Consider the following 27,172-nt stretch of genomic DNA (forward strand, 5'->3'; position numbering starts at 1 on the left):
ATAGGTGTAATGGAAGATCACTTATTCTCTGTTTATTGAAAAAAACAAAAAAATATAAACTTCAGAAAAACAATACGCCCGTATCATGTTCAGTACGCCCGTACCAAAATTAGGGTTATGAACAAATTTTCAATTTAATACGGGCATACTGAAATGAATAACGGCCGTATTGGCAATAACAGAAATCCTCCCTCACGTCGATGACAAAAATTCCTCCAAGAAGAAGAGGATAGGGGGAGCCATTCATTTTTTCTAAAAAAAAAAAAAAAAAAAAAAAACAAATTAATAAAATAATTAAACTTGCATTTTGTGCATCACGCACATTAATTGCACATTCAAAGACCTCATCATGAGGCAGTCGCATAAAATAGAAAAAATAGAAAAATTGCTTGTGTATGACAGCAGCAAACAAAATGCAGAAATTCAGAAAATCAATAAAACGTACAGAATAACTGAGCCTGGAGAGGCTTGCCGAAATAATACTCTCAGAATAACTGAGCCTGGAGAGGCTTGCCGAAATAATACTCTCTCAGAATAATTGAGCCTGGAGAGGCTCGCCGAAATAATACTCTCTCAGAATAACTGAGCCTGGAGAGGCTCGCCGAAATAATACTCTCTCAGAATAACTGAGCCTGAAGAGGCTTGCCAAAATAATACTCCCCAGAGACATTTCTGTACAGAAAAAGCCAAAACCAACAAAAAAGGCAAAAATACAGAAAAAGCCAAAATCAACAAAAAATACAGAAAAATTCGAAATCAACAAAAAAGGCAAAAACACAGAAAAAGCCAAAATCAACAAAAAAGGCAAAAACACAGAAAAAGCCAAAATCAACAAAAAGGCAAAATACAAAAAATCCAACAAATTATACAGAATAACTGAGCCTGGAGAGGCTTGCCAAAATAATACTCTCCAAAAGACATCTCAGCTTGCATTCTTGGGCTGAACAAGAAAAGCAACTCATCGTACAGAATAACTGAGCCTGGAGAGGCTTGCCGAAATAATACTCATACAGAATAACTGAGCCTGGAGAGGCTTGCCGAAATAATACTCCCACAGAATAATTGAGCCTGGAGAGGCTTGCCGAAATAATACTCCCACAGAATAACTGAGCCTGGAGAGGCTTGCTGAAATAATACTCCCACAAAATAATTAAGCCTGGAGAGGCTTGCCGAAATAATACTCTCCAAAAGACGTCTCAGCTCGCATTCTCGGGCTGAACAAAAAACCAATTCATCATACAGAATAATTGAGCCTGGAGAGGCTTGCCGAAATAATACTCCCACAGAATAACTGAGCCTGGAGAGGCTTGCCGAAATAATACTCCCCAGAGATATTTTAGCTTTCACTCTTGGACCAAATTTCCCAGAGAAAGCTATCCAAACCAGATCATCGAAATTCCCCAACGGAAGCATGATCCAAACAAAATATCCAAGTCAAAGGACCTAAACTTCCTCAGTGGAAGATAGATTTCCAACTCAAACGAAGAGTGAAGCTAAGCCTGAAGAGGCTTTCTAAATAATACTCTGGGATACATAAGAACTTCAAATCCCCAGTCGCCTACACAGAGGCATTCCTACAAAAAGCAAAAATCCAAAAGATCAATAACAATTCCCCAAGCGGAATTTGGCTTTTCAGCCAATCATTGAACATCAAGATGATATGCCTAACAGAAGAGGCTAATCAAAATCAACGACAAAATCCCCCAGCGGATAACAGCCTACACAGAGGCAACAAAAATCAAAAAAATCAAACAAGAGTCACCCGAATAAGGATAACCGGGATACTCCACAACGTCGAAAGGACGACAGCCAATCATAAGGCACCGCTCACATCAGAAAGAGCATCATTCGTGTCTACACCCCAGGGAAACAGAAATTCCTCAATGGGCACCAACTATGCAAAGGAAAGTTGGGACACAAGAACCTATGAGTAACTGCACATCCCCTAGACGGATCCCTGCGTTATCCAGCCCTCAGCGGCACCAAAATCAAAATCAAACCGTCGAAGCAGTATCGTGGACTGTGGAGACAAAATCATCTCAAAGCCTAAGAGGCAATACTCAGCTACCCAGTTGTCGAGAGCACCGAGGTATGCACAAGCCTAAGAGGCAATACTTAGCTACCCAGTTGTCGAGAGCACCGAGGTATGCACAAGCCTAGAGAGGCGGTACTCAGCTACCCAGTTGTCGAGAGCACCGAGGTATGCACAAGCCTGGAGAGGCGGTACTCAGCTACCCAGTTGTCGAGAGCACCGAGGTATGCACAAGCCTGGAGAGGCGGTACTCAGCTACCCAGTTGTCGAGAGCACCGAGGTATGCACAAGCCTGGAGAGGCGGTACTCAGCTACCCAGTTGTCGAGAGCACCGAGGTATGCACAAGCCTGGAGAGGCAATACTCAGCTACCCAGTTGTACAGAACACCGAGGTATGCACAAGCCTGGAGAGGCGGTACTCAGCTACCCAGTTGTCGAGAGCACCGAGGTATGCACAAGCCTGGAGAGGCGGTACTCAGCTACCCAGTAGTCGAGAGCACCGAGGTATGCACAAGCCTGGAGAGGCGGTACTCAGCTACCCAGTTGTCGAGAGCACCGAGGTATGCACAAGCCTGGAGAGGCAATACTCAGCTACCCAGTTGTCGAGAGCACCGAGGTATGCACAAGCCTAAGAGGGAATACTCAGCTACCCAGTTGTCGAGAGCACCGAGGTATGCACAAGCCTGGAGAGGCGGTACTCAGCTACCCAGTTGTCGAGAGCACCGAGGTATGCACAAGCCTGGAGAGGCGGTACTCAGCTACCCAGTTGTCGAGAGCACCGAGGTATGCACAAGCCTAGAGAGGCGGTACTCAGCTACCCAGTTGTCGAGAGCACCGAGGTATGCACAAGCCTGGAGAGGCGGTACTCAGCTACCCAGTTGTCGAGAGCACCGAGGTATGCACAAGCCTGGAGAGGCGGTACTCAGCTACCCAGTTGTCGAGAGCACCGAGGTATGCACAAGCCTGGAGAGGCGGGTACTCAGCTACCCAGTTGTCGAGAGCACCGAGGTATGCAATGAGCCTGGAGAGGCGACGACTAATACTCAACCTGGAGAGGCTACTCAACAATTTTCCACCGGAAGACACTACAAGTCGGAAGGATGGCTTATTCCCCGGACAATTGGGTCAACTCCTTTACTTGTCAATCGATACACCAAAAAGACCGTTTGACTAAGTAAAGGGGGGGCAGCTGTAGACCCCTAAAATTGTCCGGGTCGGAAATAAAGCTTGAAGACTGAAGGAAAGTCAGCCAGAAGGACTCATGGAAGGCCCTAGGAGGATTCTCTGTAGGTCTAGAGGTCTTATAATAGCTCAAAATAAGGAAATGGAGGGAATGAAGCCCAATACGGCCTCCCAAAAGTTCAGTACGGCCGTATTGAACATTTTGAACTACAATACGGCCGCACTGAACTCAATACGGCCGTATTGAAGTTTCTGAACTTCAATACAGCCGCACTGAACTCAATACGGCCGTATTGAAGTTTCTGAACTTTAATACAGCCGCACTGAACTCAATACGGCCGTATTGAGTTTTGTTGAACTTCAATACGGCCGTACTGAATTCAATACGGCCGTATTGTAGTTCAAAACTTCAATACGGGCCGTATTGACTCCAGGGCCCGTATTGCGCCTGTTCCCTATAAATAAGACGTCATTTGGACGTCATTCCACACTTTTACACTGAGTTTTAACCCTCTTCTTGAGTATTCTGGGCTTTTTTGAGCAGTGCTCTGCCTAGAAATCACTCGGAGAGTTGATCCGACAAAGTTCTCGAGTTCTGAGCTTTTTGCTTGAGTCTCGAACTGAGTCGAAGGGAAATCCTCCGGATTTCCATAGTTAAAATTTTCTAGGAGGGAGCGAGCGGGCTTGTAGAGAGAGGGAACGCCAAAAAGCTTCCCAGTTTTACTTGAATATAAAAGCACGCTTCAAAGGTTTCTTCTTAAGTCCTTCCTTTTACTGCTTTCTGTGTGTATATTTAACTGTCATCATGTAGATAGTTAAGTTATAATTGTTTAGAATAAATAAATAAGGGGTAATTTAGTAATTTCGCACTATTATTTTTAGAAATAATCTGTCATAGGGAACCTGAAAGGGGCGCTGTGGGGTGCTAACACCTTCCCCACGCGTAACTGACTCCCTTACCCGACTCTGGTTGTAATGGCCGAAGTCGATTTTTGAATCGATTGCCTTAAACTTCTTTTTCCAATGTTTTGAGTAAAACATTGGTGGCGACTCCATGAACCCTTCCTTTTTATGAAAACCGCTAATCAATGGAGGGTCCCGCTTGGGATTAACATGGATTGGTGAGCCTTTTAATAAAATTGCTCATTTGACAAGGTCTCAGTTTGAGAATAAGTCATTCTAGCAATCCATATTTTTAAACAAATAAAAGAGTCCAACCATCCTTCGCGAATGCCGAAAGCCCGTTTCGGGCCGGTGGCGACAACAAGTGATAGAAGACCAAGTACAAATGAAGGCCAAACGTGAGCAAGAGAAAGGGAAAGAAAATAATAAAAAAAAACTGAAAAAAAAAACTTCTAAAAACTAGTAATCAAGAGGATTCTAGAGAGTCTAGTGTTCCCTCTCTAGAGATAGTTCAAGAAGAGATTTTTGACACAAAAACTTTACAAAAAACTTCTCTCTTACTTGAACCATCTTCTCATATCCTCATGTGTAGAGGAACACTCACATGCACTACCACAAGTTCTTTAGAAACTTTTCTACCTCTTGAAGTTAAAAATCTTTTAAAAGAATTTGATGATGTATTTCCTAGTGAAGGCCCAGTGGGACTTCCACCTTTTAGGGGAATAGAGCATCAAATAGATCTTGTGCCTGGGGCTAGTCTACCCAATAGACCATTCTATAGGACCAATCCACAAGAAACTAAATAAATAGAGAAGCAAGTACAAGAATTGTTGGATAAGAGTTGGATTCAAAAGAGTCTAAGCCCTTGTGCTGTGCCTGTCATCTTGGTGCCAAAAAAAGATGGAAAATGGAGGATGTGTTGTGACTGTAGAGCCATCAACAATATCTTATGGAAATCTAATCCCCAGGGATCCCTTTGGAAGAGGTAAGACCAAGAAGGGTGAAGGATGATCCAAGGAGGCTCACCCATGAAGACCATTGGGCCTTTAATTAGGTCCATGGTTAGGAAGCTAGAGGAGACTTCTACAGAGGAGGTGCTTTTTAGACCTTTGCTCATCATGAGCATTGATTATGGTTCCTCTTATTAGTCTCTTAAGTTTCCATTGTACATACTTGTATAGTTGTTTTCTTGTACCTTGTATATAGTAGATACTTGTATAGGTGTATTTTTGCCTTTGTATTTGTGAGGCACTTTATTTCCTTTTTAGTAGCTATTGTATATTGTATCTAGGGTAGGTTACTTGGACACTTTGACTTCATTTAACCTAACCTAGAAATACATTCTTTTCTTATTTTTTCTAGTAGGAGTGGCATTAGCAAACTAGAGAGTGTCACTAGTAAGCTAGAGAGTGTTTCTAGCAATTTAGCCAAAGGTGGTCCTAGGCTAAAATTTTCATATTGGACTCATTTTACTCCTAATTTTTCATAGATTTGATTTAGCTAGGTTCCATTCACATTGAATGAACCTAACTAAACCAAATTAACAATTTTCAAACCGAATGGAGTAAAATAATTCCAAAGAGCCGCCACCTAGGATGTGTTCACACTTGGCTGGATTTTGTGTTCACACCTTGGCCGGATTATTTGGCCATTCTCTAGCTTGGAAGCTTGAAGCACAAGCTTCTCCGTAGCAAGCTTACCAAGCAAGCTAAGTGAGAAGCTTGCTCTCCAAGCCTATTGACATTGGACGGTTTAGCTAGACTCAACCATGGTTCCTAGTGAACCATGGTTAAGGCTAGCTTGCTCTCTGAGCTTCCTACTCCAATATACTTGTAAACCTTACATTGTAAGACACTTTTGGATGTATTGAGATTTCATTTCTGAAACTGTGTTCAGATTTCTCTCTTCTAAAAGTCCCTAAACCTCTTTGATTTCATCCAATTCTCTTATCCCTTAACTAGAAGAGTGTGGTGAGGATTGAAGAGACTTATCTCTTCACCAAGGAGTGGCGCCTCTTGGGAGTGTTCTCCACCAAACCGTGGTGGTTCTAAGGTCTCCTCCTCCATTGGAGACCTTAGGCAAGCTTAGGAAGGATCAAGGAGCCGAAGATCTAGGGAGGAGCTTGAAGGGAAAGCAACATCAATCCGGTTTCCAAGCAAGTTTCCATCATTTGGTATCAAGAGCTAGGTCTCCTTGGTAAATTCGTTCCTAAGCTTCTTGTCTTGTTTTTGTTTGGTTCAAATCATCTTATATTGTGTCTAAACTGTTCCTATATGTGTTTCCTTTTATTGTCTTGTGTTTGTGTGCCTTGAGTGGTTCTTGTGTCACAACTATAAATCTATAGAACACACTCACTTTGTCTTGCTTGTTTTTGGTTCATCTTCTAAATTCTTGTGAATCAATCTTTGTGTGTGCCTTAGGTATTCTTTGTATGTCTTTTTAAATGTTTTAGGGTTGCTTTTATCTTCCTTTGGACTCTTAAATAATTCGGTCAAAAAGAAACTCCTAAAAAGAAACAAGAATTCAAACATTTTTCATTTCTTAATCTTCAAGTTTTGTCTTAGAGTCATGTGTAGTTGTTTTACTTGTCATTAAATCTTTGTTGTGCCTTTTTCTTTTTTAAACTAAGTGTGTTAATCTCTGTTCATATATGGTGTCATTTCTAGTTGAACATTAATAATCTTAGTGTGCTCATAAAATTATTCCAATGCATGTTATTAGACCTAACATGTTCTAGAGTCAATTTTTTGTGAACTTCAATTGCTATTTTTTTCTTAGCAATTTGTGACCAGCAATTCCTTGCGTGTCTTGTGCTTGTTTTGACAAAAGAAAACAGAGTTATAAGTGTATTGAAAACGAAAATCAAAGTGTACAAAAAATAAGAACAAACTAGTATCAAAACTAGTAACAATTTTGTGTTAAAAATTTTTGACTAGTACACTTACACTTCTACTCTTCTTACTTCTCTTTTCTCCACCACTTGGAAACCTCTTTATTAATTGTGTGGCCTCTGTTTTAAGTGCTTACTCTCTGTGTTCAAAGAAAAGAAAGAAAGAAAAGAGACAAAAATATAAGAAAAAGAAAAGAAAACAAAAGAGAAAAACCTAGAAAAAAGCAAGGTGAAAACAAAACAATTTAGTAGCACTTGGCCTTGAAATTTTGTGTAATTTTTTTTTGAGGTTTGCTTGCTGTCCAGTGGTTGGAAAAATACTTTGAAACACTCAAAACAATAGCACAATTTTTTTTTTGGTTTTTTGTAATCCATTCTAGTGTATTCCTAGGTTTAATCTTTTGTGTGCTAGCTTTTGAAATTTGTCTTTATTTGTTGTTTTGTGTCTTCTTGGCTCTCTTTGTTTTGTCATATTAATTCCTACTAGAGTGTAGCCTTTTCTAAATTGTTCTTTTCAGTTTTCATTCCTTGGCCTCTACTCTCTCTTGTTTGGTTGTTAAGCCTTGGTGAGACATAATACTTTTCAAGCCATCACACTTGGAAGGAAAGACTAATTGAGACATATTGGCTAATCTCAAAGCGGTCTACACTTGAAGGAGATTGAGGTACAAATAATCTGAGTGAAACACCTTGGAAAGGCTCACTTGTTTGTTATTTTTTGCAGCCAAGACTTGTTTTGATTTTTAGGTTAACTTTAGAGACAGATTTTGGAAGCTATTTAGAGACGGATTTGGAGACTTGGTGACGAATTTGGAACACTTGGTGAAGGCTTGGTGGAGACCAACTTGGGACGTTTCATCTTGACTCCGAGGCTGTTTCAAGCTTTTCCATACCACCCTTGGTGGAGATTCTTCAAGAAGTCTTGATTTAGATTGTTTCCTTTGTCTTGTAACTCTTTAACCCTACCTTGGGTTAGTTTTGTTAAATTTACTATTGTATACAAACCTACATTTAGGAGTGGTTGTTTGGGATATTGTTTAAGTCCCACCACTTCCTAAATAGTACTAAATAAAGACTCCTAGACTCGGTTAGTACATGTGGAAGGGTCCCCAAAGGCTTTAAGTGCCATTTGGGCTTCCATTAGGACACGTCTAATTCTATTTGCTTTCATAATACGTATAGAACTTGTGGAAGTGTCCCAAAAAGCTTCAAGTGCCACTTGGACTTCCACCCTAGGTTAATTCGACTAGTATATGCTTTATTTGCTTTCCTTATACTTGTTAGAATTCTAAGTTTGTTTAGAAGGCTTCCTTTGCCTACTAGGGGTTTCGTGCACACACACAACTATCTTGCTTGCTTGTGTGAATAATTTTTTTTGTAAGAAAGGTATAAGGGGGTTTAGTAATTTCCACTTGAAAAGGCTTGGTTATTAAGTGGCTCCTTGTAGCTCACCTCCCTTGATAGTGCAACTTGTATACTTATACCTCCAAGTACTTAGTATTACACCAAAAAGAGAAACTCTTTGTGAAAATCTTTATCACTCACTTTGCAAATTTGTTAAGACTTGTGAAAACCTTTTCCCTTGCAAAAATGAGTGATCATTCTCATGAGAGTAGAGTGCATGGTCAACATTCTTCTAAGAGTCATAAAAGCACTAAAGATGAGCTTAGAAAACTTAGGGAATATATTAGGAGAAAAGAAATAGAAAATGAAAAAAACAATGAGACTATTAGAGAGTTGTTGAATAAACTTGTAGTGGGGGGTGAGACTAGCAAATCCTATGCCAATGAGGGTCATGGGCCTTCCAAGCCCAAAGGACATGAAGGTGAAGGGCCTTCTAGGTCCCATAGGCATAGACATGAAGAAGGATCATCTAGGCCCAATAGTCACCAATCACACACTCACCATCCTCAAGTGAAGGGTTTTATAATAGTCACCATGATGATGGCTACTATCAAAGACCCCCTAGGCATCATAGGCCTAGGCATGAAACAACCTCTTCTAGAGAACCTAGGTTTGACCTTCCTCCCTTCCATGGAAAAGACAATGTGGATGATTATTTAGATTGGGAGATGAAGGTTGAACAACTCTTCACTTGCCACAATGTGAGTGAGGAGAGAAAGGTTCCCATGGCTACCCTAAGCTTTCAAGGGTATGCCATGTATTGGTGGACTTCCCTTGTAAGGGAAAGAAGAACTCATCATGAGCCTCCAATTCAATATTGGAATGAGCTTAGAAGTGCCTTGAGGAGAAGGCACATTCCTCCATATTTTGAGAGGGAGTTGATGGACAAGCTCCAAAGACTCCAACAAAGACACCTTAGTGTTGAGGAATATAGGCAACAAATGGAGTTGCTTATGATGAGGGCTAGCATAAAAGATGAAGAAAGAACCACCATAGCTAGGTTTCAAAGTGGCCTAAACCTAGAGATTAGGGATAAAGTTGAACTAATACCCTATAGAGACTTAAATGAATTAGTTCAACTTTGTGTGAGAGTAGAACAACAACTTAGGAGAAAGCCTACCCTTAGGAAGGAATCTACCTCATACCCTAGGAAGGACTTCAAGAAGGAGGGTCAACCCTCCTATTCAAAAGAAAGGCAACAAAAAGAAAAACAAAAACCTTTCGATGAGCCTAGAACTAGTTCTATTAAGTGCTTTAAGTGCTTAGGGAGGGGACACATAGCTTCCCAATGCCCCACAAAAAAGACCATGATCATTAGGGGCAATGAGATCCTAAGTGAAGAAAGAACTTCATCTTCTTCATCATCCTCAAGTGGAGAAGATGCTAGTATTAGTTCTAGTGAGGAAGCACCATGTGAAGGTGACCTATTGGTTGTCCAAAGGTTACTTACCAACCAACCCAATGATCAAGACCAATCATAAAGAGAGAACCTTTTCCATTGTAGATGCAAAATTTTTAAGAAAACTTGGTCTCTCATGGTTGATAGTGGATCTTGTAATAACTTTGTAAGCCAAAGGTTGGTTGATAAGCTTAATGATGGAAAACTTGTTGAGAAACCGGATTGATGTTGATTTCCCTTCAAGCTCCTCCCTAGATCATTGACTCCTTGATTCTTCCTAAGCCTTGTTAAGGTCTCCAATGGAGGAGGAGACCTTAAAACCACCACGGTTTGGTGGAGAACACTCCCAAGAGGCGCCACTCCTTGATGAAGAGATAAGCCACTTCAATCCTCAACACACTTTTCTAATGAAGGGATAAGAGAATTGGATGAATATCAAAGAGGTTTAGGAACTTTTAGAAGAGAGAATTCTGAACACAATTTCAGAAATGAAATCTCAATACATCCAAAAGTGTTTTACAATGAAGGAAAAACAAAAATATAGGAGTAGGAAGCTTGGAAAGTAAGCTAGTCTTAACCATGGTTCACTAGGAACCATGGTAAGGTCTAGCTAACCACTCATGGTCTAGAGGCTTGGAGAGCAAGCTTCTCTCTTAGCTTGCTTGGTAAGCTTGCTAAGGAGAAGCTTGTGCTTCAAGCTTCCAAGCTTGAGAAGCACCAAGCTATTTGGCCAAGTGTGAACACAAGTGTGAACACATCTAGGTGGGCGGCTCTTTGGATTTATTTTACTCCAATTTGTTTTGAAATTGTTAATTTGATTTAGTTAGGTTCATCCAATGTGAATGGAACCTATCTAAATCAAATCTATGAAAAATTAGGAGTAAAATGAGTCCAATATGTAAATTTTAGCCTAGGACCACCTTTTGGCTAAATTGCTAGTAACACTCTCTAGCTTACTAATGGCACTCTCTAGCTTGCTAATCCACTCCCAATCCTACTACTAGAAAATTAAGAAAAGAGTGTATTTCTAGGTTAGGTTAAATGGAGTCAAAGTGCCCAAGTAACCTACCCTAGAAACAATATACAATAGCTACTAAAAAGGAAATAAAGTGCCTCACAAATACAAAGGCAAAAATATACCTATACAAGTATCTACAAAGTACAAGAAATAAACTATACAAGTATGTACAATGGAGAATCCTTAGATCAACCTTCACCCTTCTTGGTCTTACCTCTTCCAAAGGGATCCTTGGGGATTAGATTTCCATCATACCCCCCCCTTCGAAAGGATTTGTCCTCAAATCCAGTGGTCCTTCCACAAAGATAGCATCACCTACAATGAAAACAAAAAACAAAGCATTAGGGATGACATATTCATATAACATATGTGGAAAGTGCACCCTATGAGGATATCCTGCTATAGTCCTAGCAAGGGTCCTTAGACTAGGAAGGATAGGTTCTCTAAGCATAAGAATAGGATCATCACTATCGTGTATTCTAAGTGTAAAACTAAATCCTAAAAATGTGAAAGTGCTAAAACTATAACAAATTAATGAAGTAGTCCTATATACTAAGATATCTTGCCTAAAGTACCCTATGTAGTAACCTAGGCTTCTACAAGAAAACAAGGTGAGTATCATAAGGAAACTACCTAGACAACCCTTGATCATATTATATGTTAGATACATCATGGATGAGGGTGTAAAGAGTTTAAAAGTGTCATAGAATCTAATTTGGTCTTGAAGGGAAGTAGTCAAGTTAAGTTCAGAAAAGTTTGAACTTCCCTTAAGATCAAAAATAGAAAATAAAACACCATGAGATGTATCTAATAAACAATATAAACCAAAGGTTGGGTGCTTTATTAGAACAACTAAAGAAAGAGAAGTCCTAAATAGACAATGGCTGTCTACTTTGGGCACCACCAAAGTAGTAGCATAAGAAGTAGAACTAGGTGAAATCCACTCCTTCTTCACAAGACTAAGAACTTGAGATCCTTTCTTTTCAAAAATATTTAGGTTGTGGATCTTAAGCTCTAAGTTTGTGGCAGCAGTAGAAAAAGAGTTAAAATCTTTGTGAAGAAGAATAGTCTTTTTGCAATCATTTTGAATTAAAAATTGACTTTCCTTTTTCAAAAGATTTTTGGAGGAGACACTATCCTCCTTACTCTTTTCCAAGAGTAGTGTCTTTTTTGTATTGAGAAGGTAAATAGGTTGTTCAACTAGAAGATATTTTTTAATAGAATGTTCTATTAAAAATTGACTTCTAGGAACAACTTCCTTGGAGAAGACACTACCCTCCAACTCTAGAACCTTCTTTGTTTTTCCTCTTTTCTCTTTTTTTGATTTCATAAATACTTGATCCTCCAACACTTGTGAAGGTGAAAGAGGAGTCAAGGTGTGTTTTTTGCCTAGGTGGACTAGGCGAATTTTATTTGTAACACCATCATGAATGGCCTTCCTATCATGTTGCCAAGGCCTTCCAAGTAAAATGTGGCTTGTATCCATTGGAATTATATCACATAAAATTTCATCTTTATATTTTCCAATGGAGAAATGAACATTTACTTGATCCTTAACTTCTATAGGTTCATCCTCATTAAGCCATTGAAGTTTATAAGATTTAGGATGGGCTATAGTAGTTAGGTTAAGCTTATCAACCAACCTTTGGCTTACAAAGTTTTTACAAGATCTACTATCAACAATGAGAGAACAAGTTTTCTTAAAAATTTTGCATCTAGAATGGAAAAGGTTCTCTCTTTGTGATTGGTCTTGATCATTTGGTTAGTTGGTAAGTAACCTTTGAGCAATGAATAGGTCACCATCACATGGTGTTTCCTCACTAGAACTAAGGCTTTCATCTTCTTCATTTGAGGAGGATGAAGAAGATGAAGTGCTTTCCTCACTTAGGATCTCATTGCCCCTAATGATCATGGTCTTTTTTGTGGGGCATTGGGAAGCTATGTGTCCCTTCCCTAAGCACTTAAAACACTTTATAGAACTAGTCCTAGTTTCATTGGAAGGTTTTTCTTTTTCCTTTTCTTTTAGTGGCCTTTCTTTAGAATAGGAGGGTTGATCCTCCTTCTTAAAGTCCTTTCTAGGGTATGAGGTAGATTCCTTCCTAAGGGTAGGCTTTCTTCTAAGTTGTTGTTCTACTCTCACACAAAGTTGAACTAGTTCATTTAAGTCTCTATAGGGTAGTAGTTCAACTTTATCCCTAATCTCTAGGTTTAGGCCACTTTGAAACCTAGCTATGGTGGTTCTTTCCTCTTCCCTAATTCCAGCCCTCATCATAAGCAACTCCATTTGTTGCCTATATTCCTCAACACTAAGGTTTCTTTGTTGGAGTCTTTGGAGCTTGTCCATCAACTCCCTCTCAAAATATGGAGGAATGTGCCTTCTCATTAAGGCACTTCTAAGCTCATTCCAATATTGAATTGGAGACTCATGATGAGTTCTTCTTTCCCTTTCAAGGGAAGTCCACCAATAGATGGCATACCCTTGAAAGCTTAGGGTAGCCATGGGAACCTTTCTCTCTTCACTCACATTGTGGCAAGTGAAGAGTTGTTCAACCTTCATCTCCCAATCTAAGTAATCATCAACATTATCTTTCCCATGGAAGGGAGGAAGGTCAAACCTAGGTTCTCTAAGAGTAGTTGTATCATGCCTAGGCCTATGATGCCTAGGGGTCTTTGATAGTAGCCATCATCATGGTGACTACTATAAAACCCTTCACTTGTAGATGAGTGAGTGTGTGATTGATGGCTTTTGGGTCAAGATGACCCTTCATAATGTGTATGTCTATGGGACCTAGAAGGCCCCTCACCATTTTCCCTTTTGGGCTTAGAAGGTCCATGACCCTCATTGGCATGGGGTTTGCTAGTCTCACCCCCCACCACAAGCTTACTCAACAACTCTCTTATTGTTTCATTATTTTTCTCATTTTCTATTTATTTTTTCCTAATATATCTCCTAAGTTCTCTAAGTTCTTCTTTAGTGCTCTTATGACTTCTAGGAGAATGATGACCATGCACACTACTCTCATGAGAATGATCACTCATTTTTGCAAGATAAAAGGTTTTCACAAGTATTAAAGAATTTTGCAAAGTGAGTGATAAAGATTTTCACAAAGAATTTTTCTTTTTGGTGTAATACTAAGTACTTGGAGGTCTAAGTATACAAGTTGCACTATCAAGGGAGGTGAGCTACAAGGAGCCACTTAATAACCAAGCCTTTTCAAGTGGAAATTACTAAACCCCCTTATACTTTTCTTACAAAACAAATTTTCACACAAACAAGCAAAGTAGTGGTGTGTGTGTGCACGAAACCCCTAGTAGGCAAAGGAAGCCTTCTAAACGAACTTAGAAGCTAAGCAAGTAAAAGGAAAGCAAGTAAAACAGATACTAGTCGTAGGGTCCTAGGGTGGAAGTCCAAGTGGCACTTGAAGCTTTTTGGGACACTTCCACAAGTTCTAAACGAAGTATGAAAGCTAGTAAATCTAGGCGTGTCCTAATGGAAGCCCAAATGGCACTTAAAGCCTTTGGGGACCCTTCCACATGTACTAACCGAGTCTATGAGTCTTTATTTAGAACTATTTAGGAAGTGGTGGGACTTAAACAATCTCCCAAACAACCACTCCTAAATGTAGGTTTCTATACAATAGTAAATTTAAACAAAGCTAACCCAAGTAGGGTTAAAGAGTTACAAGACAAAGGAAACAATCTAAATCAAATCTTCTTGAAGAATTTCCACCAAGGGCAGTGAGGATAGGTCTGGAACAGCCTTGAAGTCAAGATGAAACGCCCCAAGTTGGTCTCTGTAGACCCCTAAAATTGTCCGGGTCGGAAATAAAGCTTGAAGACTCTCGAAGACTGAAGGAAGATCAGCCAGAAGGACTCCTGGAAGGCCCTAGGAGGGTTCTCTGTAGGTCTAGAGGTCTTAGAATAGCTCAAAATAAGGAAGTGGAGGGAATGAAGCCCAATACGGCCGTACTGAACTTAATATGGCCGTATTGAAGCTTCAATACGGCCGCAGTGAACTCAATACGGCGTATTGAAGTTTCTGAAACTTCAATACGGCCGTACTGAAATCAATACGGCCGTATTGAAGCTTCAATACAGCCGTATTGAACTTAATACGGCCGTATTGAAATTTCTGAATTTCAATACGGCCGTATTGAACTCAATACGGCCGTATTGAAGTTCAAAAATTTCAATACGGCCGTATTGCTTCTGTAGGCCGTATTGCGCCTATTCCCTATAAATATGACGTCAATTGGACGTCATTCCACACTTTCACACTCAGTTTTGACTCCCTCCTTGAGTATTCTGGGGTTTTTGAGCAGTGTTCTGCCCTAGAAATCAATCGGAGAGTTGATCCGACAAAGTTCTGGAATTCTGAGCACTTAGCTTGGAGATTCGAACCTAGTCGAAGGGAAATCCTCCGGATTTCCATAGTCAAAATTTTATAGGAGGGAGCGAGCGGGCTTGTAGAGCGAGGGAACGCCAAAAAGCTTCCCAGTTTTACGAAATATATAAAAGCACGCTTCAAAGGTTTCTTCTTAAATCCTTCCTTTTACTGCTTTCTGTGTGCATATTTAAACTGTCATCATGTAGATAGTTAATTTATAATTGCGTAGAATAAATAGGGGTAATTTAGTAATTTTACACTGTTATTTTAGAAATAATCTGTCATAGGGAACCCGAAAGGGGCGTTGTGGGGTGCTAACACCTTCCCCACGCGTAACCGACTCCCTTACCCAACTCTGGTTGTAATGGCCAAAGTTGATTTATAAAATCAATTGCCTTATCCCTTTTTCCAATGTTTTGAGTAAAACATTGGTGGCGACTCCACGAACCCTCCTTTTGCGAAAACCACTAATCCATGGAGGGTCCCGCTTGGGATTAATATGGATTGGTGAGACTTTTAATAAATAAATTGGATAAGATCGACAAGGTCTCAGTTTGAGAACAAGTCGTTCTAATAATCCAATACATTTTCAAAACTAAAATAAAAGCGAGCTCGACCGTCTTCGCGACCGCCGAGGCCCGTTTGGGCTGGTGGCGACAGATGGCGACTCCACTGGGGAAGCTTCGAGAGTCAGTCCCATTTAGTGACAGATTATTTTTAACAAATAATAGTTAAAATTACTTCATTACCCCTTGCTTGTATGATAACATGCTTGTAGACCCCTAAAATTGTCCGGGTCGGAAATAAAGCTTGAAGACTCTCGAAGACTGAAGGAAGATCAGCCAGAAGGACTCCTGGAAGGCCCTAGGAGGGTTCTCTGTAGGTCTAGAGGTCTTAGAATAGCTCAAAATAAGGAAGTGGAGGGAATGAAGCCCAATACGGCCGTACTGAACTTAATACGGCCGTATTGAAGCTTCAATACGGCCGCAGTGAACTCAATACGGCGTATTGAAGTTTCTGAAACTTCAATACGGCCGTACTGAAATCAATACGGCCGTATTGAAGCTTCAATACAGCCGTATTGAACTCAATACGGCCGTATTGAAATTTCTGAACTTCAATACGGCCGTATTGAACTCAATACGGCCGTATTGAAGTTCAAAAATTTCAATACGGCCGTATTGCTCCTGTAGGCCGTATTGCGCCTATTCCCTATAAATATGACGTCAATTGGATGTCATTCCACACTTTCACACTCAGTTTTGACTCCCTCCTTGAGTATTCTGGGGTTTTTGAGCAGTGTTCTGCCCTAGAAATCTCTCTGGGAGTCGATCCGACGAAGTTTTGGAATTCCGAGCACTTAGCTTGGAGATTCGAACCTAGTCGAAGGGAAATCCTCCGGATTTCCATAGTCAAAATTTTATAAGAGGGAGCGAGCGGGCTTGTAGAGCGAGGGAACGCCAAAAAGCTTCCCAGTTTTACGAAATATATAAAAGCACGCTTCAAAGGTTTCTTCTTAAAGTCCTTCCTTTTACTGCTTTCTGTGTGCATATTTAAACTGTCATCATGTAGATAGTTAATTTATAATTGCTTAGAATAAATAGGGGTAATTTAGTAATTTTACACTGTTATTTTAGAAATAATCTGTCATAGGGAACCCGAAAGGGGCGCTGTGGGGTGCTAACACCTTCCCCACGCGTAACCGACTCCCTTACCCAACTCTGGTTGTAATGGCCAAAGTTGATTTATAAAATCAATTGCCTTATCCCTTTTTCCAATGTTTTGAGTAAAACATTGGTGGCGACTCCACGAACCCTCCTTTTGCGAAAACCACTAATCCATGGAGGGTCCCGCTTGGGATTAATATGGATTGGTGAGACATTTAATAAATAAATTGGATAAGATCGACAAGGTCTCAGTTTGAGAACAAGTCGTTCTAATAATCCAATACATTTTCAAAACTAAAATAAAAGCGAGCTCGACCGTCTTCGCGACCGCCGAGGCCCGTTCGGGCCGGTGGCGACAGATGGCGACTCCACTGGGGAAGCTTCGAGAGTCAGTCCCATTTAGTGACAGATTATTTTTAACAAATAATAGTTAAAAATTACTTTATTACCCCTCACTTGTATGATAACATGTTTATCTATTTGGCTTTAATAACTGTTGTATTTTTAAATTTACGCAATTGTTTGAAATAAAAACTGCACACAAACCTTTGCACACAACAGTTCCCTCTATACCCGGGGGCATGAGTGATTAACCATAGGGAGTGGATGCTAGTACGGCCGGTTGTCGAATGGGTCTATAGGTGCCCGTAGACCGTTGTCGGAAAACATCACTCAAGGTGATAACCATGAACTTGAGTCCGACAGTGCGTTGGAGCTTTCCATCGACTTACGACGAGAGGAATTGGGTCCCTATAATGGGGGCACCTTGGGGGCCTTTGACCAAGTGAGAACAGTTAGATCCTCCTTGAATATGCACTTTTCTGCAGGAGACCCCTACCTCGTGATTCGCTCGTGACTGTTCGTGGATGAGTGAATTGTTTGTGCATTCGTTATGTGACATTGTTTGTGCATTAATAAATAACCTCGTGATAAGGTCTAAAAAATAATCCCCATGCATGAAAATGTCATGACATGAGAGGAAAAACCAATGTGTGAAAATATAATAAAAGTAAGGAGCATAGGCATCATTATCAAAAATACCTCATGCATCCTCATCATCATTTATAGGTCCACTAATACTCTCTCGATGTGAGTGAAAGAGACCCGTCACTATTGGATTCTCCGTTGTGGAGAGATAATAGCCTAAGGAGGGTGATAAACTTTCATCTTAAAAAGGCAGCGCCTCAAAGATGAAAGATTATCAAGCTCACATCAAGAATGTATTCATATCATAAATAAGCTAATTAGAATAAACATTCATTTTAGAAAGTGGCTGGTCATCTCTCTGTCCTCACACGCGCAAAGAAAATCAAGAAAATGGAAGCGCTAGAGGAACAAAACAAGAAGCTCACGACCGAGCTTTCACAGCTCAAAGAGCAGATGGCGCAAATGTTGGAACTCATGCGTCACCATAACATTCATGGATCTCATCACAGTGACCATGGGTCCCATCATGAGGGAGAGGAGGAGGAGCATGAAGAAGATCCTCCACATGCCATACCTCTTGGGGCTGGAATTATGATCAAAGAGCCCGAGGTTTCAAAAGAACAATTCCACGCCCTAGAGGATCGGTTGAGGGCTATGGAGGGGCATGATTTTGATGTCAAAGATGCCGCCGATATGTGCTTAGTGAGGGACATTCAATTCCCTCCTAAATTTAAAGTGCCAGATTTCCCGAAATATGTGGGATCGACTTGCCCCAAGAGTCATCTCACCATGTACTGTCGCAAGATGGCTGCAAATGCCACCAATGAAAAGCTCTTAATTCATTGCTTTCAAGAGAGCTTGGCTGAAACTGCACTCAACTGGTATATGCAGCTAGATGGAAATCTAGTACACACATGGAGGCAGTTGGCTGACGCCTTTCTCAAGCGCTACAAATACAACATCGACCTAACACCCGATAGGTCAGATCTTCAAGCCTTGAGCAAGAATAATGATGAATCTTTCAAGGCGTACGCCCAACGTTGGAGGGAGTTGGCGGCACAGATAGAACCCCCGCTGTCAGATAAGGAGATGGTGTCCATATTCATCAACTCGTTGACTGGTCCCTATTACGATAAAATGATAGGGAACACAACGACACTCTTCCCGGACATCATCACTATTGGGGAGAGAGTGGAACAAGGATTGAAAAGTGGGAAGCTAGCTAAGCCTTCCCAATCATTCGAGGCTAAGAAGACCTTCAGGAAGAAGAATGAGGGAGGAGTCAATGCTATAACCATATCCTCGGCTTCTTCCACTTCGAAGTCAGGAAGATCGCAATTCATCCCTGTGAAGAAGTTTGATAAACTTCCGACCACTTATAGCGATCTCCTTCCGAAGCTAGTAGAAGCCAAACTTCTAGCTCATGTTCCACCAAGGAAGATCGACCCACCTTACCCCGATTGGTACAAGCCACAAGACAAATGTTTATACCATTCGGGGGCACCAGGGCATTCAACAGAGAGATGCCTAGCTCTCAAATACAAGGTCCAAAACCTTATTGATGCCGGGTGGGTCACCTTCGATTCGACAGCGCCCGACGTGAGCAAGAATCCTCTATCAAAGCAGGAGTAGAGAATGGCAAGCCACAATAGGGCCCCTTCATATTTTTCTTTTCTTTTAAGGGACTCATGATCAGTACCCGAGATCATGAGAACCTTTTCATGTAAATAAGGGTTTTACAGTTTTTTAAAATATCAATAAAGAGGCATTTTTCACATTACTCTCTTTTTTGTTCTTTTCTCTCTATCCCCATTAACATTAATAAATTCTAAACCTAAATAGAACCAATAAAATAATTATGTCTGTAATTGTTCGCTCTGACCGGGATCCGAAAGTTGAGGATAAACGGGTTGAGTTGGACAGTGATGAGGAGACCATCTCTCCGGATCTGCAAAGATTGCTAGATCAAGAAACTCGTCTACTCCAACCATGTCAAGAGGAATTGGAGACCGTGAATTTGGGGCAGGGTCGAAAGATAAAAAAAGTCAATATTGGGACCCATATCGGTGATGAAATAAGGACACATGTTTCCGCTATGATTATAATAAAATCATTCTTCATTGCTTCTTTTCTTGCTTATAATAAAATTCTAAACCACATTATTTTTAACCCTGTTTGAATAAACATGAATGAGGTTAAAATCATCTTAATGATAATAAACCCACATCATTTTTATGTGGAGGTGTGTGTGACAACTTGGAGCACCTTCCCTTGGCCTCGACAAGTGCCATCATGGGTAAAAAGAAATCTTTCAAAATAAAAGAAGCTCGGCAGGAAACCCAAAAAGGGGACTGCGCAAAAATAAGAGCAAAAGACCCGCTAGGAATCCCACGAAAGGGTGACCTAGGCAAAAGTTAGGGTTACAATAATAAACAAAAACAAAGGTCCGCTAAAACGCCACAAAAGGGTGTTTTAGGCAAAAATAAGGACAATCAAAAAACAAAAGAAATCCATGACGGCACCATGAACCAAATTCAAAAAGAAAGGTTCAAGGGAAGCTATCCAAGTTGTCGAATCACAACACGATTTTTTAACTTCATAAGTGTTTAATCAAACAAGCCTAAACACTTAAGCCTACCTTGGCCACCCATTCTTACAAAAACCATTTTTGAAAAAATAAATCCCCTCTAAAACACAAACTTCAGAATAAAAATATCTTTCTTTTCTTTTCTCTCTTGTCCCAAAAGATTTTAGGATAATCTAGTGGAAGCATGGAGAAATAAATCATCACTGATAATGGATCTAATCTGAATAATAAAATGGTGGAAGAACTGTGCCAAGAATTCAAGATCCAACACCACAACTCTTCCCCATATCGGCCAAAGATGAATGGGGCAGTCGAGGCAACCAATAAGAACATCAAGAAAATAGGGCAAATGATGGTTGCCTTATTTAAAGACTGGCACGAGATGTTACCCTTCGCTCTTCATGGTTATAGGACTTCAGTACGCACATCTACAGGAGCTACTCCATTCTCCCTCGTCTATGGGATGGAGGCAGTTCTACCCGTCGAAGTCAAGATACCTTCCCTAAGGGTAATTATGGAAGCAAAACTTTCCGAGGTAGAATGGGTTCAAAGCCGGTATGACCAATTGAACCTCATTGAAGAAAATGGCTGAACGCCATATGCCATGGTCAAGCCTATCAGAGGAAGATCAAAAAGGCTTTTGACAAGAAAGTCCACCCTCGAGTCTACCATGAGGGAGAGTTGGTAATGAAGAAATTACTACCAACTCAAAAGGACAAAATTGGAAAGTATGCCCCAAATCACGGAGGACCATACGTGGAAAAACGAGCCTTCTCAGGAGGAGCATTGATCCTCACAAACATGGATGGAGAAGAACTTCGATACTTAGTCAACACTGACGTGGTAAAGAAGTACTATGCTTGAAGACGTTGCTTGCATAGGCCCGCTAGGATGAAAACCCAAAAAGGGCGTCCTAGGCAAAAGTTAGGGCAAAATAAAAAGCCTGCCAGTACAAGGGTACTAGGCAAAACAAAGGCAAATTTACCCCGTTAGGATACGTCCTAAGCAAAAGTTAGGGGCAAAAGAATAAGATATAAAAACAAAGCAAGCAACGATCACTTGAACCGAAAACCGAAAGGCGGTTCAAGTGATAATCTTCTAGAAGCAAGCGTCTTGCAGTATCTATACTCCTGGCTCAGGCCGAAGCAATTAAGGGAACGTAAAGAGCAACAATTACAGATATAATTGTTAAGCCCAATGTATATAGCCTACCTTGGCCAGCCATTCTTCAGAAATTTCCTTCTGTATATCTTTCTGTAAAAAACACTTGTGAATATCAATAAAAAATATCCATTTGTTTCTTTTCTTTCTTGACCATGTGATTATGCCTCTGAATTGGTTTTTCATAAAAATTGTACAAAATTCCATTATTAATCGGTCAATAAAAGAAAATTGGAGGGGTTCCTGTAAAATCCATAATCTCCTGCATAAAGGCTCACAAAAATACTCCCTCGCGTCAATGACAGAAAGTCCTCCAAGAAGAAGAGGATAGGGAGAGCCACTCACTTTTCTAAATAAATGAACAAAAATAAAAAATTGTATTGCATTTGTGCATCACACACACATTAGTTGCACATTCAAAGACCTTATCATGAGGCAACCGCATAAAATAGAAAAATAGAAAATTGCTTGTGTATGACAGCAGCAAGCAAAATACAATGATTCAGAAAATCAACAGCATCATACAGAATAACTGAGCCTGGAGAGGCTTGCCGAAAGAATACTCTCAAAATAACTGAGCCTGGAGAGGCTCGCCGAAATAATACTCTCAGAATAATTGAGCCTGGAGAGGCTTGCCGAAATAATACTCGTACAGAATAATTGAGCCTGGAGAGGCTTGCCGAAACAATACTCCCACAGAATAATTGAGCCTGGAGAGGCTTGTCGAAATAATACTCCTTCAGAATAATTGAGCCTGGAGAGGCTTGCCGAAATAATACTCCTACAAAATAACTGAGCCTGGAGAGGCTTGCCGAAATAATACTCTCTCATAAATTTAATTTCTTTAGCACTTTTAATTTCTGTACAGCAAAAGCCAAAAACATAAAAAAGGCAAAATACAGAAAAAGCCAAATCAGAAGAAAAGGCAAAATACAGAAAAAGCCGAAAATAAAAAAGGCAAGGATATAGAAAATCCAACAAACAATCTGTACCAAATAACTAAGCCTGGAGAGGCTTACCAAAATAATACTCCACATCCTCCACAGTATGCAGAATAACTGAGCCTGGAGAGGCTCGCAGAAATAATACTCCCCAGAGGGAACCTCAGCTCAAGCTCATGGAAAAATCCCCAGCGAGAGCTATCAAAGCAAAATCGACGCAATCCCCAATGGAAGTGCGATCATCCAAACAGTATATACAAGTCAAAGGACTTAACACTTCCTCAGTGGAAGATAGCTCTCCGACTCAAAGCACTGAGCGAGGCTAAGCCTGTAGAGGCTTCCTAAATAATACTCTGGGATACAATAAGATCCCCAAATCCCCAATCGCCTACTCAAGAGGCATCCCTGCAAAAAGGAGAAGAAAATCAAAAATATCAATAAGTATTCCCCAAGTGGAATCCGGCTCTTAGCCAAACATCGAACGTCAAGCCGATACGCCTAACAGAAGAGGCTAATCAAAATCAACGACGAAATCCCCCAGCGGATAACAGCCTACACAGAGGCAAAAATCAGAAAATCAAAAAGAGATACCCGAATAAGGATGAACCGGGATACTCCACCAACGTCAAAGGACGTCAGCCAAACATAAGGCATCGCTCAACTTAGAGAGAAAGAGCATCTGTGTCTACACCCCAAGGAGTCAGAAATTCCCCATGGGTACCAACAATGCAATGCAAGTTGGGGCACAGGAACCTGTGAATGACTGCACATCCCCTAGACGGATCCCTGCGTTATCCAGCCCTCAGTGGCACAAAATCAGAAAAAACCGTCGAAGCAGCATCGTGGACTGTGGAGACAAAATCATCTCAAAGCCTAAAAGGCAATACTCAGCTACCCAGTTGTCGAGAGCACCGAGGTATGCACAAGTCTGGAGAGACGGTACTCAAACAAAGTCTGGAGAGACGGTACTCAAACAAAGTCTGGAGAGACGGTACTCAAACAAGGTCTGGAGAGACAATACTCAAACAAGGTCTGGAGAGACAATACTCAAACGAGGTCTGGAGAGACAATACTCAAACAAGGTCTGGAGAGACAATACTCAAACAAGGTCTGGAGAGACAATACTCAAACGAGGTCTGGAGAGACAATACTCAAACAAGGTCTGGAGAGACAATACTCAAACAAGGTCTGGAGAGACAATACTCAAACAAAGTCTGGAGAGACGGTACTCAAACAAAGTCTGGAGAGACAGTACTCAAAGTCTGGAGAGACGGTACTCAAACAAGGTCTGGAGAGACGGTACTCAAACAAGGTCTGGAGAGACGGTACTCGAACAAAGTCTGGAGAGACGGTACTCAAACAAAGTCTGGAGAGACAGTACTCAAGGTCTGGAGAGACAATACTCAAGGTCTGGAGAGACAATACTCAGCCATCAGCGTCGTCAGAGGCACGTTGGTGTTAAACTCAGCTACCGAGGATGTCAGAAGCGCCGAGGTATGCACCCACCTGGAGAGGCTACTCAACAATTTTCCACCGGAAGACATTACAAGTCAGAAGGTCGGCACATCACCCGGACAATTGGGTCAACTCCTTTACTTGTCAGCCGGTACACCAAAAGGCCGTCCGACCAAGTAAAGGGGGGGCAGCTGTAGACCCCTAAAATTGTCCGGGTCGGAAATAAAGCTTGAAGACTCTCGAAGACTGAAGGAAGATCAGCCAGAAGGACTCCTGGAAGGCCCTAGGAGGGTTCTCTGTAGGTCTAGAGGTCTTAGAATAGCTCAAAATAAGGAAGTGGAGGGAATGAAGCCCAATACGGCCGTACTGAACTTAATACGGCCGTATTGAAGCTTCAATACGGCCGCAGTGAACTCAATACGGCGTATTGAAGTTTCTGAAACTTCAATACGGCCGTACTGAAATCAATACGGCCGTATTGAAGCTTCAATACAGCCGTATTGAACTCAATACGGCCGTATTGAAATTTCTGAACTTCAATACGGCCGTATTGAACTCAATACGGCCGTATTGAAGTTCAAAAATTTCAATACGGCCGTATTGCTCCTGTAGGCCGTATTGCGCCTATTCCCTATAAATATGACGTCAATTGGACGTCATTCCACACTTTCACACTCAGTTTTGACTCCCTCCTTGAGTATTCTGGGGTTTTTGAGCAGTGTTCTGCCCTAGAAATCTCTCTGGGAGTCGATCCGACGAAGTTTTGGAATTCCGAGCACTTAGCTTGGAGATTCGAACCTAGTCGAAGGGAAATCCTCCGGATTTCCATAGTCAAAATTTTATAAGAGGGAGCGAGCGGGCTTGTAGAGCGAGGGAACGCCAAAAAGCTTCCCAGTTTTACGAAATATATAAAAGCACGCTTCAAAGGTTTCTTCTTAAAGTCCTTCCTTTTACTGCTTTCTGTGTGCATATTTAAACTGTCATCATGTAGATAGTTAATTTATAATTGCTTAGAATAAATAGGGGTAATTTAGTAATTTTACACTGTTATTTTAGAAATAATCTGTCATAGGGAACCCGAAAGGGGCGCTGTGGGGTGCTAACACCTTCCCCACGCGTAACCGACTCCCTTACCCAACTCTGGTTGTAATGGCCAAAGTTGATTTATAAAATCAATTGCCTTATCCCTTTTTCCAATGTTTTGAGTAAAACATTGGTGGCGACTCCACGAACCCTCCTTTTGCGAAAACCACTAATCCATGGAGGGTCCCGCTTGGGATTAATATGGATTGGTGAGACATTTAATAAATAAATTGGATAAGATCGACAAGGTCTCAGTTTGAGAACAAGTCGTTCTAATAATCCAATACATTTTCAAAACTAAAATAAAAGCGAGCTCGACCGTCTTCGCGACCGCCGAGGCCCGTTTGGGCCGGTGGCGACTTATTTTTATCCATGATGGTACCATGAACCGAATTCAAAAAGAAAGGTTCAAGAAAAGCTATCCAAGTTGTCAAAGCACAATCATTAATAACAAAGATGTGCTTAACCTCATAAGTGTTTAAACAAACAAACCTAAACACAATAAGCCTACCTTGGCCATCCATGCTTACAAAAACAATTTTTCAAAAATAAAATAATCCCCTATAAAACACAAACTTTTGAAAATATATCCTTTCCTTCTTTTCTCTCTTGTCCCAACGATTTTTGAATAATCTAGTGGAAACATGGAGATATAGTGGTCAATAGGAGGGTTGACACATCTTCTAAAGAAAGGGAAGAATCATTTGGTTGATGACACCAAAATCAAATATGCATCATTCCTCGGTAACAGAAATCGGCAGAGCACAGTCCGTCTGGAGGAATGGCAAAATCCAAACACAAAAACGCATCGGTTAATTCCTTTGAAAAAAGAATCAAATAGAATTAGGTGCATCATACTGCATACATGCATACAGATGATAGGTGTACTGGAAGATCACTTATTCTCTGTTTATTGAAAAAACAAAAAAAATAATAAATAATATAAATTTCAGAAAAAACAATGCGCCTGTACCATGTTCAGTACACCCGTACTAAAATCAGGGTTATGAACAAAATTTTAACTCAACATAGGCGTACTGAAATGGATGCGGCCGTATTGACCATAAAGAAATTTTCAAAGACCTCGTCATGAGGCAACCGCATAAAATAGAAAAAAATAGAAAATTGCTTGTGTATGACAGCAGTCAACAAAAGCCGAAAATGAAAAAAGGCAAGGATATAGAAAATCCAACAAACAAGATTGTACAAAATAACTGAGCCTGGAGAGGCTTGCCGAAAGAATACTCTCAAAATAACTGAGCCTGGAGAGGCTTGCCGAAAGAATACTCTCAGAATAACTGAGCCTGGAGAGGCTCGCCGAAAGAATACTCTTTCAGAATAATTGAGCCTGGAGAGGCTTGTCGAAACAATACTCTTTCAGAATAACTGAGCCTGGAGAGGCTTGTCGAAAGAATACTCTCAGAATAACTGAGCCTGGAGAGGCTTGCCGAAAGAATACTCTCAGAATAAATGAGCCTGGAGAGGCTCGCAGAAATAATACTCCCCAGAGAAAACCTCAACTCAAGCTCATGGAACGAATCCCCAGCAAGAGCTATCAAAGCAAAATCGACGCAATCCCCAATGGAAGTGCGATCATCCAAACAGTATATACAAGTCAAAGGACTTAACACTTCCTCAGTGGAAGATAGCTCTCCGACTCAAAGCGCTGAGTGAGGCTAAGCCTGCAGAGGCTTCCTAAATAATACTCTGGGATACATAAGATCCCTCATTCCCCAATCGCCTACTAAGAGGCACTCCTTCAAAAGGAAAAATCATAAAAAGATCAATAATCATTCCCCAAGCGGAATCCAGCTCTCAGCCTATCATTGAATATCAAGATGATCTGCCTAACAGAAGAGGCCAATCACAACCAATGACAAAATCCCCTGGCGGATAACAGCCTACACAGAGGCAACAAAATCCAAAAATTAAAAAGAGTTACCCGATTAAGGATAACCGGGATACTCCACCTACGTCCAAAGGACGTCAGCCAATCATAAGGCACTGCTCATCTCAGAAAGAGCATCTTCGTGTCTACACCCCAAGGAAACAGAAATTCCTCAATGGGCGCCAACTACTCAATGGAAAGTTGGGACACAAGAACCTATGAGTAACTGCACATCCCCTAGACGGATC

Source organism: Cajanus cajan, chromosome 1 (genome assembly GCF_000230855.2).
Source record: "Cajanus cajan strain Asha chromosome 1, NIPB_CcT2T_4, whole genome shotgun sequence".
Classification (NCBI taxonomy): domain Eukaryota; kingdom Viridiplantae; phylum Streptophyta; class Magnoliopsida; order Fabales; family Fabaceae; genus Cajanus; species Cajanus cajan.